Source organism: Leucopleurus acutus (genome assembly GCF_964270905.1).
Source record: "Leucopleurus acutus genome assembly, chromosome: 1".
Taxonomy (NCBI): Eukaryota; Metazoa; Chordata; class Mammalia; order Artiodactyla; family Delphinidae; genus Leucopleurus; species Leucopleurus acutus.
Window position 1 is genome coordinate 119,948,595 of NC_139142.1, and position 13,568 is coordinate 119,962,162.

Genomic DNA, 13,568 nt, shown 5'->3' on the forward strand with positions numbered 1-13,568 from the left:
TTACATATTTGGCTTATGGAACGGTATCTGTGCTAATTTCAATCTCTGGTTTCATGCAGCACCCCAACTCACCTTTCCCCTTAAGCTAGCGTAAGTTGGTTTTCTACATTTGAGACCCTGTTCTGTTTTGTAATTCAGTTCCTGTGTACCCAAGTTTATATTCCGTGTAGTAGTGATATCTTATGATGTTTCTTTTTCTGTGTGACTTATTTCACTTACAATCATCGTACCTTAATCCACTCATTATGCTGCTACGGGCCTGATGACATAGATTTCATTGCTGAGTGATATTGCATTGTACGTAAGTACCACAACTTCTTTATCCATTTTTCGCTTTCTGTGATATTGAACTTGTACCGTAAACAAGGTTCTTGTAAACAGAGCCGGCCCAAACTTTGGGGTGGCTGTGTCTTTTTGATTTTAATTTCCCTAAGCTATAGGACCATAAGTGGAAGTGCCCTAGGCTCTGTTGCTTTGTTTTTTAGATGTTTCAGGAAACAGCATACACTTCTCCAGAGTGGCTGTTGGCAATTTACATCCCGCCCATCAGCATAACAAGGCTCCCAATTCTCCATGTCCTGTCTTGCCTTTCTGGATTTTACACTTTTTTCAGATGGCCCTTTTGACCGGGGGGGCAGTGAGACTTCATTGTAGTGCAGATTTCCTTTGCAAGCTTGCTTGGTTGGCCAAAAAGGGCGTATGCGTTTTTTCCTGAATATATTCAGGAAAAAACGCATACGCCCTTTTTGGCCAAGTGCATCATTGTGGACGTTCTGCCTCTTTTCCTATGCTTTACATGCAATTCCCGTCTACCTCCTGAAATCGGTTTCCTGTAATTCTGCCCCGCTTTCAAGTCCTCTTGGCAGCCTTACTTCAATATATTTTTGGACGATAGCTGTCATTTATAACTCTGCAGGTTTGTGAATTACAGTGCCCCTGAGCTCCTTTCTTCAACTCGCTTTCTTGTGAGCTGGCCACAACACCGCAGGATTGCTTCAGGCCCTAGTGTGGTTCCGGCATGGCATGCTGAACCTTTGGTTAATTTCTCTTCCTGGTGGGAAATGAGAGTTAAATTTGCCCGTCCAGACACCTCCAGCTAGTCTCTCATTGGTTCTCCCTATTCCTGTACATTTTCCGCAGAAATTGCAAACTGGGCCAAACAGGAGTTTAAAGGCACTGACTCTCCAAGTGGGGAGAGTGTTAGTAAAGCGTCTTGAATGTTGCACTCGAGTACCAGGGGACGAAAACTGAGACACATTTGAACACGTTTCCCAATCACACGGTGGATCATGCTCTGGGTTCCACATGCATGTTTTAGCTGAAGGAAGAATCCCTTAAACCTGGAGAGTTGAGACCCATGGAATGGGTACCATGCAATATGACTTCAAAGGGTCTGCATTTGCTCACCGAACCTCACCAATCCTATCACTGCTGCGTTTATGCCGCCGTACACACGGTTGATTCTCTTTCGGAGACATATAAATCCACAGGTTTTAAGATTCTTACTAGTCAGGTGTATTCTTAGGCGTTTAATATGGGGTGTTGAGTACACTTCGTTTAGCAAGGAGTAGCTCTTGTCTATTACATATTTGGCTTATGGCACGGTATCTGTGCTAATTTCAATCTCTGGTTTCATGCTGCACCCCAACTCACCTTTCCCCTTTAGCAAGCATAAGTTGGTTTTCTACATTTGAGACACTGTTCTGTTTTGTAATTCAGTTCCTGTGTAGCCAAGTTTACATTCCATGTAGTAGTGATATCTTATGATGTTTCTTTTTCTGTGTGACTTATTTCACTTAGACTCATCATACCTGCATCCACTCATTATGATGCTATGGGCCTGATGACATAGATTTCATTGCTGAGTGATATTGCATTGTACGTAAGTACCACAACTTCTTTATCCATTTTTCGCTTTCTGTGATATTGAACTTGTACCGTAAACGAGGTTCTTGTAAACAGAGCTGTCCCAAACTTTGGGGTGACCGTGTCTTTTTGATTTTAATTTCCCTAAGCTATAGGACCATAAGTGGAAGTGCCCTAGGCTCTGTTGCTTTGTTTTTTAGATGTTTCAGGAAACACCATACACTTCTCCAGAGTGGCTGTTGGCAATTTACATCCCGCCCATCAGCATAACAAGGCTCCCAGTTCTCCATGGCCTGTCCTGCCTTTCTGGATTTTACACTTTTTTCAGATGGCCCTTTTGACCGGGAGGCAGTGAGACTTCATTGTAGTGCAGATTTCCTTTGCAAGCTTGCTTGGTTGGCCAAAATGGGCGTATGCGTTTTTTCCTGAATATATTCAGGAAAAAACGCATACGCCCTTTTTGGCCAAGTGCATCATTGTGGACGTTCTGCCTCTTTTCCTATGCTTTACATGCAATTCCAGTGTACCTCCTGAAATCGATTTCCTGCAATTCTGCCCCGCTTTCAAGTCCTCTTGGCAGCCTTACTTCAATATATTTTTGGACGATAGCTGTCATTTATAACTCTGCAGGTTTGTGAATTACAGTGCCCCTGAGCTCCTTTCTTCAACTCGCTTTCTTGTGAGCTGGCCGCAACACCGCAGGATTGCTTCAGGCCCTAGTGTGGTTCTGGAACGGCATGCTGAGCCTTTGGTTAATTCCTCTTTCTGGTGGGAAATGAGAGTTAAATTTGCCCGTCCAGACACCTCCAGCTAGTTTCTCATTGGTTCTCCCTATTCCTGTACATTTTCCGCAGAAATTGCAAACTGGGCCATACAGGAGGTTAAAGGCACTGACTCTCCAAGTGGGGAGAGTGTTAGTAAAGCGTCTGGAGTGTTGCACCCGAGTACCAGGGGACGAAAACTGAGACACATTTGAACACGTTTCCCGATCACACGGTGGATCATACTCTGGGTTCCACATGCATGTTTTAGCTGAAGGAAGAATCCCTTAAACCTGGAGAGTTGAGACCCATGGAATGGGTACCATGCAATATGACTTCAAAGGGTCTGCATTTGCTCACCGAACCTCACCAATCCTATCACTGCTGCGTTTATGCCGCTGTACACACGCTTGATTGTCTTTCGGAGACATATAAATTCGTAGTTTTTAAGATTATTTCTAGTCAGGTGTATTCTTAAGCGTTTAATATGGGGTGTTGAGTCCACTTCGTTGAGCAAGGAGTAGCTCTTGTCTATTACATATTTGGCTTATGGAACGGTATCTGTGCTAATTTCAATCTCTGGTTTCATGCAGCACCCCAACTCACCTTTCCTCTTAAGCAAGCATAAGTTGGTGTTCTACATTTGAGACCCTGTTCTGTTTTGTAATTCAGTTCTTGTGTAGCCAAGTTTACCTTCCGTGTAGTAGTGATATCTTATGATGTTTCTTTTTCTGTGTGACTTATTTCACTTAGAATCATCGTACCTGAATCCACTCATTATGCTGCGACGGGCCTGATGACATAGATTTCATTGCTGAGTGATATTGCATTGTACGTAAGTACCACAACTTCTTTATCCATTTTTCGCTTTCTGTGATATTGAACTTGTACCGTAAACGAGGTTCTTGTAAACAGAGCCGTCCCAAACTTTGGGGTGTCTGTGTCTTTTTGATTTTAATTTCCCTAAGCTATAGGACCATAAGTGGAAGTGCCCTAGGCTCTGTTGCTTTGTTTTTTAGATGTTTCAGGAAACACCATACACTTCTCCAGATTGGCTGTTGGCAATTTACATCCCACCCATCAGCATAACAAAGCTCCCAGTTCTCCATGGCCTGTCCTGCCTTTCTGGATTTTACACTTTTTTCAGATGGCCCTTTTGACCGGGGGGCAGTGAGACTTCATTGTAGTGCAGATTTCCTTTGCAAGCTTGCTTGGTTGGCGAAAAAGGGCGTATGCGTTTTTTCCTGATTCAGGAAAAAACGCATACGCCCTTTTTGGCCAAGTGCATCATTGTGTACGTTCTGCCTCTTTTCCTATGCTTTACATGCAATTCCCGTCTACCTCCTGAAATCGGTTTCCTGCAATTCTGCCCCGCTTTCAAGTCCTCTTGGCAGCCTTACTTCAATATATTTTTGGACGATAGCTGTCATTTATAACTCTGCAGGTTTGTGAATTACAGTGCCCCTGAGCTCCTTTCTTCAACTCGCTTTCTTGTGAGCTGGCCGCAACACCGCAGGATTGCTTCAGGCCCTAGTGTGTTTCCGGCACGGCACGCTGAGCCTTTGGTTAATTCCTCTTCCTGGTGGGAAATGAGAGTTAAATTTGCCCGTCCAGACACCCCCAGCTAGTCTCTCATTGGTTCTCCCTATTCCTGTACATTTTCCGCAGAAATTGCAAACTGGGCCAAACAGGAGGTTAAAGGCACTGACTCTCCAAGTGGGGAGAGTGTTAGTAAAGCGTCTGGAGTTTGCACCCGAGTACCAGGGGACGAAAACTGAGACACATTTGAACACGTTTCCCGATCACACGGTGGATCATACTCTGGGTTCCACATGCATGTTTTAGCTGAAGGAAGAATCCCTTAAACCTGGAGAGTTGAGACCCATGGAATGGGTACCATGCAATATGACTTCAAAGGGTCTGCATTTGCTCACCGAACCTCACCAATCCTATCACTGCTGCGTTTATGCCGCTGTACACACGCTTGATTGTCTTTCGGAGACATATAAATCCGTAGGTTTTAAGATTATTTCTAGTCAGGTATATTCTTAGGCGTTTAATATGGGGTGTTGAGTCCACTTCGTTGAGCAAGGAGTAGCTCTTGTCTATTACATATTTGGCTTATGGAACGGTATCTGTGCTAATTTCAATCTCTGGTTTCATGCAGCACCCCAAGTCACCTTTCCCCTTAAGCTAGCGTAAGTTGGTTTTCTACATTTGAGACCCTGTTCTGTTTTGTAAGTCAGTTCCTGTGTAGCCAAGTTTACATTCCGTGTAGTAGTGATATCTTATGATGTTTCTTTTTCTGTGTGACTTATTTCACTTACAATCATCGTACCTTAATCCACTCATTATGCTGCTACGGGCCTGATGACATAGATTTCATTGCTGAGTGATATTGCATTGTACGTAAGTACCACAACTTCTTTATCCATTTTTCGCTTTCTGTGATATTGAACTTGTACCGTAAACAAGGTTCTTGTAAACAGAGCCGTCCCAAACTTTGGGGTGGCTGTGTCTTTTTGATTTTAATTTCCCTAAGCTATAGGACCATAAGTGGAAGTGCCCTAGGCTCTGTTGCTTTGTTTTTTAGATGTTTCAGGAAACAGCATACACTTCTCCAGAGTGGCTGTTGGCAATTTACATCCCGCCCATCAGCATAACAAGGCTCCCAATTCTCCATGTCCTGTCTTGCCTTTCTGGATTTTACACTTTTTTCAGATGGCCCTTTTGACCGGGGGGCAGTGAGACTTCATTGTAGTGCAGATTTCCTTTGCAAGCTTGCTTGGTTGGCCAAAAAGGGCGTATGCGTTTTTTCCTGAATATATTCAGGAAAAAACGCATACGCCCTTTTTGGCCAAGTGCATCATTGTGGACGTTCTGCCTCTTTTCCTATGCTTTACATGCAATTCCCGTCTACCTCCTGAAATCGGTTTCCTGCAATTCTGCCCCGCTTTCAAGTCCTCTTGGCAGCCTTACTTCAATATATTTTTGGACGATAGCTGTCATTTATAACTCTGCAGGTTTGTGAATTACAGTGCCCCTGAGCTCCTTTCTTCAACTCGCTTTCTTGTGAGCTGGCCGCAACACCGCAGGATTGCTTCAGGCCCTAGTGTGGTTCCGGCACGGCACGCTGAGCCTTTGGTTAATTCCTCTTCCTGGTGGGAAATGAGAGTTAAATTTGCCCGTCCAGACACCCCCAGCTAGTCTCTCATTGGTTCTCCCTATTCCTGTACATTTTCCGCAGAAATTGCAAACTGGGCCAAACAGGAGGTTAAAGGCACTGACTCTCCAAGTGGGGAGAGTGTTAGTAAAGCGTCTGGAGTTTGCACCCGAGTACCAGGGGACGAAAACTGAGACACATTTGAACACGTTTCCCGATCACACGGTGGATCATACTCTGTGTTCCACATGCATGTTTTAGCTGAAGGAAGAATCCCTTAAACCTGGAGAGTTGAGACCCATGGAATGGGTACCATGCAATATGACTTCAAAGGGTCTGCATTTGCTCACCGAACCTCACCAATCCTATCACTGCTGCGTTTATGCCACCGTACACACGCTTGATTCTCTTTCGGAGACATATAAATCCACAGGTTTTAAGATTCTTACTAGTCAGGTGTATTCTTAGGCGTTTAATATGGGGTGTTGAGTACACTTCGTTTAGCAAGGAGTTGCTCTTGTCTATTACATATTTGGCTTATGACACGGTATCTGTGCTAATTTCAATCTCTGGTTTCATGCAGCACCCCAACTCACCTTTCCCCTTAAGCAAGCATAAGTTGGTTTTCTACATTTGAGACCCTGTTCTGTTTTGTAATTCAGTTCCTGTGTAGCCAAGTTTACATTCCGTGTAGTAGTGATATCTTATGATGTTTCTTTTTCTGTGTGACTTATTTCACTTAGAATCATCGTACCTGAATCCACTCATTATGCTGCGACGGGCCTGATGACATAGATTTCATTGCTGAGTGATATTGCATTGTACGTAAGTACCACAACTTCTTTATCCATTTTTCGCTTTCTGTGATATTGAACTTGTACCGTAAACGAGGTTCTTGTAAACAGAGCCGTCCCAAACTTTGGGGTGGCTGTGTCTTTTTGATTTTAATTTCCCTAAGCTATAGGACCATAAGTGGAAGTGCCCTAGGCTCTGTTGCTTTGTTTTTTAGATGTTTCAGGAAACACCATACACTTCTCCAGATTGGCTGTTGGCAATTTACATCCCGCCCATCAGCATAACAAAGCTCCCAGTTCTCCATGGCCTGTCCTGCCTTTCTGGATTTTACACTTTTTTCAGATGGCCCTTTTGACCGGGGGGCAGTGAGACTTCATTGTAGTGCAGATTTCCTTTGCAAGCTTGCTTGGTTGGCCAAAAAGGGCGTATGCGTTTTTTCCTGAATATATTCAGGAAAAAACGCATACGCCCTTTTTGGCCAAGTGCATCAATGTGGACGTTCTGCCTCTTTTCCTATGCTTTACATGCAATTCCCGTCTACCTCCTGAAATCGGTTTCCTGCAATTCTGCCCCGCTTTCAAGTCCTCTTGGCAGCCTTACTTCAATATATTTTTGGACGATAGCTGTCATTTATAACTCTGCAGGTTTGTGAATTACAGTGCCCTTGAGCTCCTTTCTTCAACTCGCTTTCTTGTGAGCTGGCCGCAACACCGCAGGATTGCTTCAGGCCCTAGTGTGGTTCTGGCACGGCACGCTGAGCCTTTGATTAATTCCTCTTCCTGGTGGGAAATGAGAGTTAAATTTGCCCGTCCAGACACCCCCAGCTAGTCTCTCATTGGTTCTCCCTATTCCTGTACATTTTCCGCAGAAATTGCAAACTGGGCCAAACAGGAGGTTAAAGGCACTGACTCTCCAAGTGGGGAGAGTGTTAGTAAAGCGTCTGGAGTTTGCACCCGAGTACCAGGGGACGAAAACTGAGACACATTTGAACACGTTTCCCGATCACATGGTGGATCATACTCTGGGTTCCACATGCATGTTTTAGCTGAAGGAAGAATCCCTTAAACCTGGAGAGTTGAGACCCATGGAATGGGTACCATGCAATATGACTTCAAAGGGTCTGCATTTGCTCACCGAACCTCACCAATCCTATCACTGCTGCGTTTATGCCGCTGTACACACGCTTGATTGTCTTTCGGAGACATATAAATTCGTAGTTTTTAAGATTATTTCAGGTCAGGTGTATTCTTAAGCGTTTAATATGGGGTGTTGAGTCCACTTCGTTGAGCAAGGAGTAGCTCTTGTCTATTACATATTTGGCTTATGGAACGGTATCTGTGCTAATTTCAATCTCTGGTTTCATGCAGCACCCCAACTCACCTTTCCTCTTAAGCAAGCATAAGTTGGTTTTCTACATTTGAGACCCTGTTCTGTTTTGTAATTCAGTTCTTGTGTAGCCAAGTTTACCTTCCGTGTAGTAGTGATATCTTATGATGTTTCTTTTTCTGTGTGACTTATTTCACTTAGAATCATCGTACCTGAATCCACTCATTATGCTGCGACGGGCCTGATGACATAGATTTCATTGCTGAGTGATATTGCATTGTACGTAAGTACCACAACTTCTTTATCCATTTTTCGCTTTCTGTGATATTGAACTTGTACCGTAAACGAGGTTCTTGTAAACAGAGCCGTCCCAAACTTTGGGGTGGCTGTGTCTTTTTGATGTTAATTTCCCTAAGCTATAGGACCATAAGTGGAAGTGCCCTAGGCTCTGTTGCTTTGTTTTTTAGATGTTTCAGGAAACACCATACACTTCTCCAGATTGGCTGTTGGCAATTTACATCCCGCCCATCAGCATAACAAAGCTCCCAGTTCTCCATGGCCTGTCCTGCCTTTCTGGATTTTACACTTTTTTCAGATGGCCCTTTAGACCTGGGGGTAGTGAGACTTCATTGTAGTGCAGATTTCCTTTGCAAGCTTGCTTGGTTGGCCAAAAAGGGCGTATGCGTTTTTTCCTGAATATATTCAGGAAAAAACGCATACGCCCTTTTTGGCCAAGTGCATCATTGTGTACGTTCTGCCTCTTTTCCTATGCTTTACATGCAATTCCCGTCTACCTACTGAAATCGGTTTCCTGCAATTCTGCCCCGCTTTCAAGTCCTCTTGGCAGCCTTACTTCAATATATTTTTGGACGATAGCTGTCATTTATAACTCTGCAGGTTTGTGAATTACAGTGCCCCTGAGCTCCTTTCTTCAACTCGCTTTCTTGTGAGCTGGCCGCAACACCGCAGGATTGCTTCAGGCCCTAGTGTGGTTCCGGCACGGCACGCTGAGCCTTTGGTTAATTCCTCTTCCTGGTGGGAAATGAGAGTTAAATTTGCCCGTCCAGACACCCCCAGCTAGTCTCTCATTGGTTCTCCCTATTCCTGTACATTTTCCGCAGAAATTGCAAACTGGGCCAAACAGGAGGTTAAAGGCACTGACTCTCCAAGTGGGGAGAGTGTTAGTAAAGCGTCTGGAGTTTGCACCCGAGTACCAGGGGACGAAAACTGAGACACATTTGAACACGTTTCCCGATCACACGGTGGATCATACTCTGTGTTCCACATGCATGTTTTAGCTGAAGGAAGAATCCCTTAAACCTGGAGAGTTGAGACCCATGGAATGGGTACCATGCAATATGACTTCAAAGGGTCTGCATTTGCTCACCGAACCTCACCAATCCTATCACTGCTGCGTTTATGCCACCGTACACACGCTTGATTCTCTTTCAGAGACATATAAATCCACAGGTTTTAAGATTATTTCTAGTCAGGTATATTCTTAGGCGTTTAATATGGGGTGTTGAGTCCACTTCGTTGAGCAAGGAGTAGCTCTTGTCTATTACATATTTGGCTTATGGAACGGTATCTGTGCTAATTTCAATCTCTGGTTTCATGCAGCACCCCATCTCACCTTTCCCCTTAAGCTAGCGTAAGTTGGTTTTCTACATTTGAGACCCTGTTCTGTTTTGTAATTCAGTTCCTGTGAAGCCAAGTTTATATTCCGTGTAGTAGTGATATCTTATGATGTTTCTTTTTCTGTGTGACTTATTTCACTTACAATCATCGTACCTTAATCCACTCATTATGCTGCTACGGGCCTGATGACATAGATTTCATTGCTGAGTGATATTGCATTGTACGTAAGTACCACAACTTCTTTATCCATTTTTCGCTTTCTGTGATATTGAACTTGTACTGTAAACGAGTTTCTTGTAAACAGAGCCGTCCCAAACTTTGGGGTGGCTGTGTCTTTTTGATTTTAATTTCCCTAAGCGATAGGACCATAAGTGGAAGTGCCCTAGGCTCTGTTGCTTTGTTTTTTGGATGTTTCAGGAAACACCATACACTTCTCCAGAGTGGCTGTTGGCAATTTACATCCCGCCCATCAGCCTAACAAGGCTCCCAGTTCTCCATGGCCTGTCCTGCCTTTCTGGATTTTACACTTTTTTCAGATGGCCCTTTTGACCGGGGGGCAGTGAGACTTCATTGTAGTGCAGATTTCCTTTGCAAGCTTGCTTGGTTGGCCAAAAAGGGCGTATGCGTTTTTTCCTGAATATATTCAGGAAAAAACGCATACGCCCTTTTTGGCCAAGTGCATCATTGTGGACGTTCTGCCTCTTTTCCTATGCTTTACATGCAATTCCCGTCTACCTCCTGAAATCGGTTTCCTGCAATTCTGCCCCGCTTTCAAGTCCTCTTGGCAGCCTTACTTCAATATATTTTTGGACGATAGCTGTCATTTATAACTCTGCAGGTTTGTGAATTACAGTGCCCCTCAGCTCCTTTCTTCAACTCGCTTTCTTGTGAGCTGGCCGCAACACCGCAGGATTGCTTCAGGCCCTAGTGTGGTTCCGGCACGGCACGCTGAGCCTTTGGTTAATTCCTCTTCCTGGTGGGAAATGAGAGTTAAATTTGCCCGTCCAGACACCCCCAGCTAGTCTCTCATTGGTTCTCCCTATTCCTGTACATTTTCCGCAGAAATTGCAAACTGGGCCAAACAGGAGGTTAAAGGCACTGACTCTCCAAGTGGGGAGAGTGTTAGTAAAGCGTCTGGAGTTTGCACCTGAGTACCAGGGGACGAAAACTGAGACACATTTGAACACGTTTCCCGATCACACGGTGGATCATACTCTGCGTTCCACATGCATGTTTTAGCTGAAGGAAGAATCCCTTAAACCTGGAGAGTTGAGACCCATGGAATGGGTACCATGCAATATAACTTCAAAGGGTCTGCATTTGCTCACCGAACCTCACCAATCCTATCACTGCTGCGTTTATGCCGCTGTACACACGCTTGATTGTCTTTCGGAGACATATAAATCCGTAGGTTTTAAGATTATTTCTAGTCAGGTATATTCTTAGGCGTTTAATATGGGGTGTTGAGTCCACTTCGTTGAGCAAGGAGTAGCTCTTGTCTATTACATATTTGGATAATGGAACGGTATCTGTGCTAATTTCAATCTCTGGTTTCATGCAGCACCCCAACTCACCTTTCCCCTTAAGCTAGCGTAAGTTGGTTTTCTACATTTGAGACCCTGTTCTGTTTTGTAATTCAGTTCCTGTGTAGCCAAGTTTACATTCCGTGTAGTAGTGATATCTTATGATGTTTCTTTTTCTGTGTGACTTATTTCACTTAGAATCATCGTACCTGAATCCACTCATTATGCTGCGACGGGCCTGATGACATAGATTTCATTGCTGAGTGATATTGCATTGTACGTAAGTACCACAACTTCTTTATCCATTTTTCGCTTTCTGTGATATTGAACTTGTACCGTAAACGAGGTTCTTGTAAACAGAGCCGGCCCAAACTTTGGGGTGGCTGTGTCTTTTTGATTTTAATTTCCCTAAGCTATAGGACCATAAGTGGAAGTGCCCTAGGCTCTGTTGCTTTGTTTTTTAGATGTTTCAGGAAACACCATACACTTCTCCAGAGTGGCTGTTGGCAATTTACATCCCGCCCATCAGCATAACAAAGCTCCCAGTTCTCCATGGCCTGTCCTGCCTTTCTGGATTTTACACTTTTTTTCAGATGGCCCTTTTGACCGGGGGGCAGTGAGACTTCATTGTAGTGCAGATTTCCTTTGCAAGCTTGCTTGGTTGGCCAAAAAGGGCGTATGCGTTTTTTCCTGAATATATTCAGGAAAAAACGCATACGCTCTTTTTGGCCAAGTGCATCATTGTGGACGTTCTGCCTCTTTTCCTATGCTTTACATGCAATTCCAGTCTACCTCCTGAAATTGGTTTCCTGCAATTCTGCCCCGCTTTCAAGTCCTCTTGGCAGCCTTACTTCAATATATTTTTGGACGATAAGTGTCATTTATAACTCTGTAGGGTTGTGAATTACAGTGTCCCTGAGCTCCTTTCTTCAACTCGCTTTCTTGTGAGCTGACCGCAACACCACAGGATTGCTTCAGGCCCTAGTGTGGTTCCGGCATGGCATGCTGAGCCTTTGGTTAATTCCTCTTCCTGGTGGGAAATGAGAGTTAAATTTGCCCTTCCAAACACCTCCAGCTAGTCTCTCCTTGGTTCTCCATCTTCCTGTTCATCTTCCACAGAAACTGCAAACTGGGCCAAACAGGAGGTTAAAGGCATTGACTCTCCAAGTGGGGAGAGTGTTAGTAAAGCGTCTGGAATGTTGTACCCGAGTAAAAGGGGACGAAAACTGAGACACATTTGAACACGTTTCCCGATCACACCGTGGATCATACTCTGGGTTCCACATGCATGTTTTAGCTGAATGAAGAATCCCTTAAACCTGGAGAGTTGAGACCATGGAATGGGTACCATGCAATATGACTTCAAAGGGTCTGCATTTGCTCACCGAACCTCACCAATCCTATCACTGCTGCGTTTATGCCGCTGTACACATGCTTGATTCTCTTTCGGAGACATATAAATCCATAGGTTTTAAGATTCTTACTAGTCAGGTATATTCTTAGGCTTTTAATATGGGATGTTGAGTCCACTTCGTTGAGCAAGGAGTAGCTCTTGTCTATTACATATTTGGCTTATGGAATGGTATCTGTGCTAATTTCAATCTCTGGTTTCATGCAGCACCCCAACTCACCTTTCCCCTTAAGCTAGCATAAGTTGGTTTTCTACATTTGAGACCCTGTTCTGTTTTGTAATTCAGTTCCTGTGTAGCCAAGTTTACATTCCGTGTAGTAGTGATACCTTATGATGTTTCTTTTTCTGTGTGACTTATTTCACTTAGAATCATCGTACCTGCATCCACTCATTATGCTGCTACGGGCCTGATGACATAGATTTCATTGCTGAGTGATATTGCATTGTACGTAAGTACCACAACTTCTTTATCCATTTTTCGCTTTCTGTGATATTGATCTTGTACCGTAAACGAGGTTCTTGTAAACAGAGCCGTCCCAAACTTTGGGGTGGCTGTGTCTTTTTGATTTTAATATTCCTAAGCTATAGGACCATAAGTGGAAGTGCCCTAGGCTCTGTTGCTTTGTTTTTTAGATGTTTCAGGAAACAGCATACACTTCTCCAGAGTGGCTGTTGGCAATTTACATCCCGCCCACCAGCATAACAAGGCTCCCAGTTCTCCATGGCCTGTCCTGCCTTTCTGGATTTTACACTTTTTTCAGATGGCGCTTTTGACCGGGGGGCAGTGAGACTTCATTGTAGTGCAGATTTCCTTTGCAAGCTTGCTTGGTTGGCCAAAAAGGGCGTATGCGTTTTTTCCTGAATATATTCAGGAAAAAACGCATACGCCCTTTTTAGCCAAGTGCATCATTGTGGACGTTCTGCCTCTTTTCCTATGCTTTACATGCAATTCCCGTCTACCTCCTGAAATCGGTTTCCTGCAATTCTGCCCCGCTTTCAAGTCCTCTTGGCAGCCTTACTTCAATATATTTTTGGACGATAGCTGTCATTTATAACTCTGCAGGTTTGTGAATTACAGTGCCCCT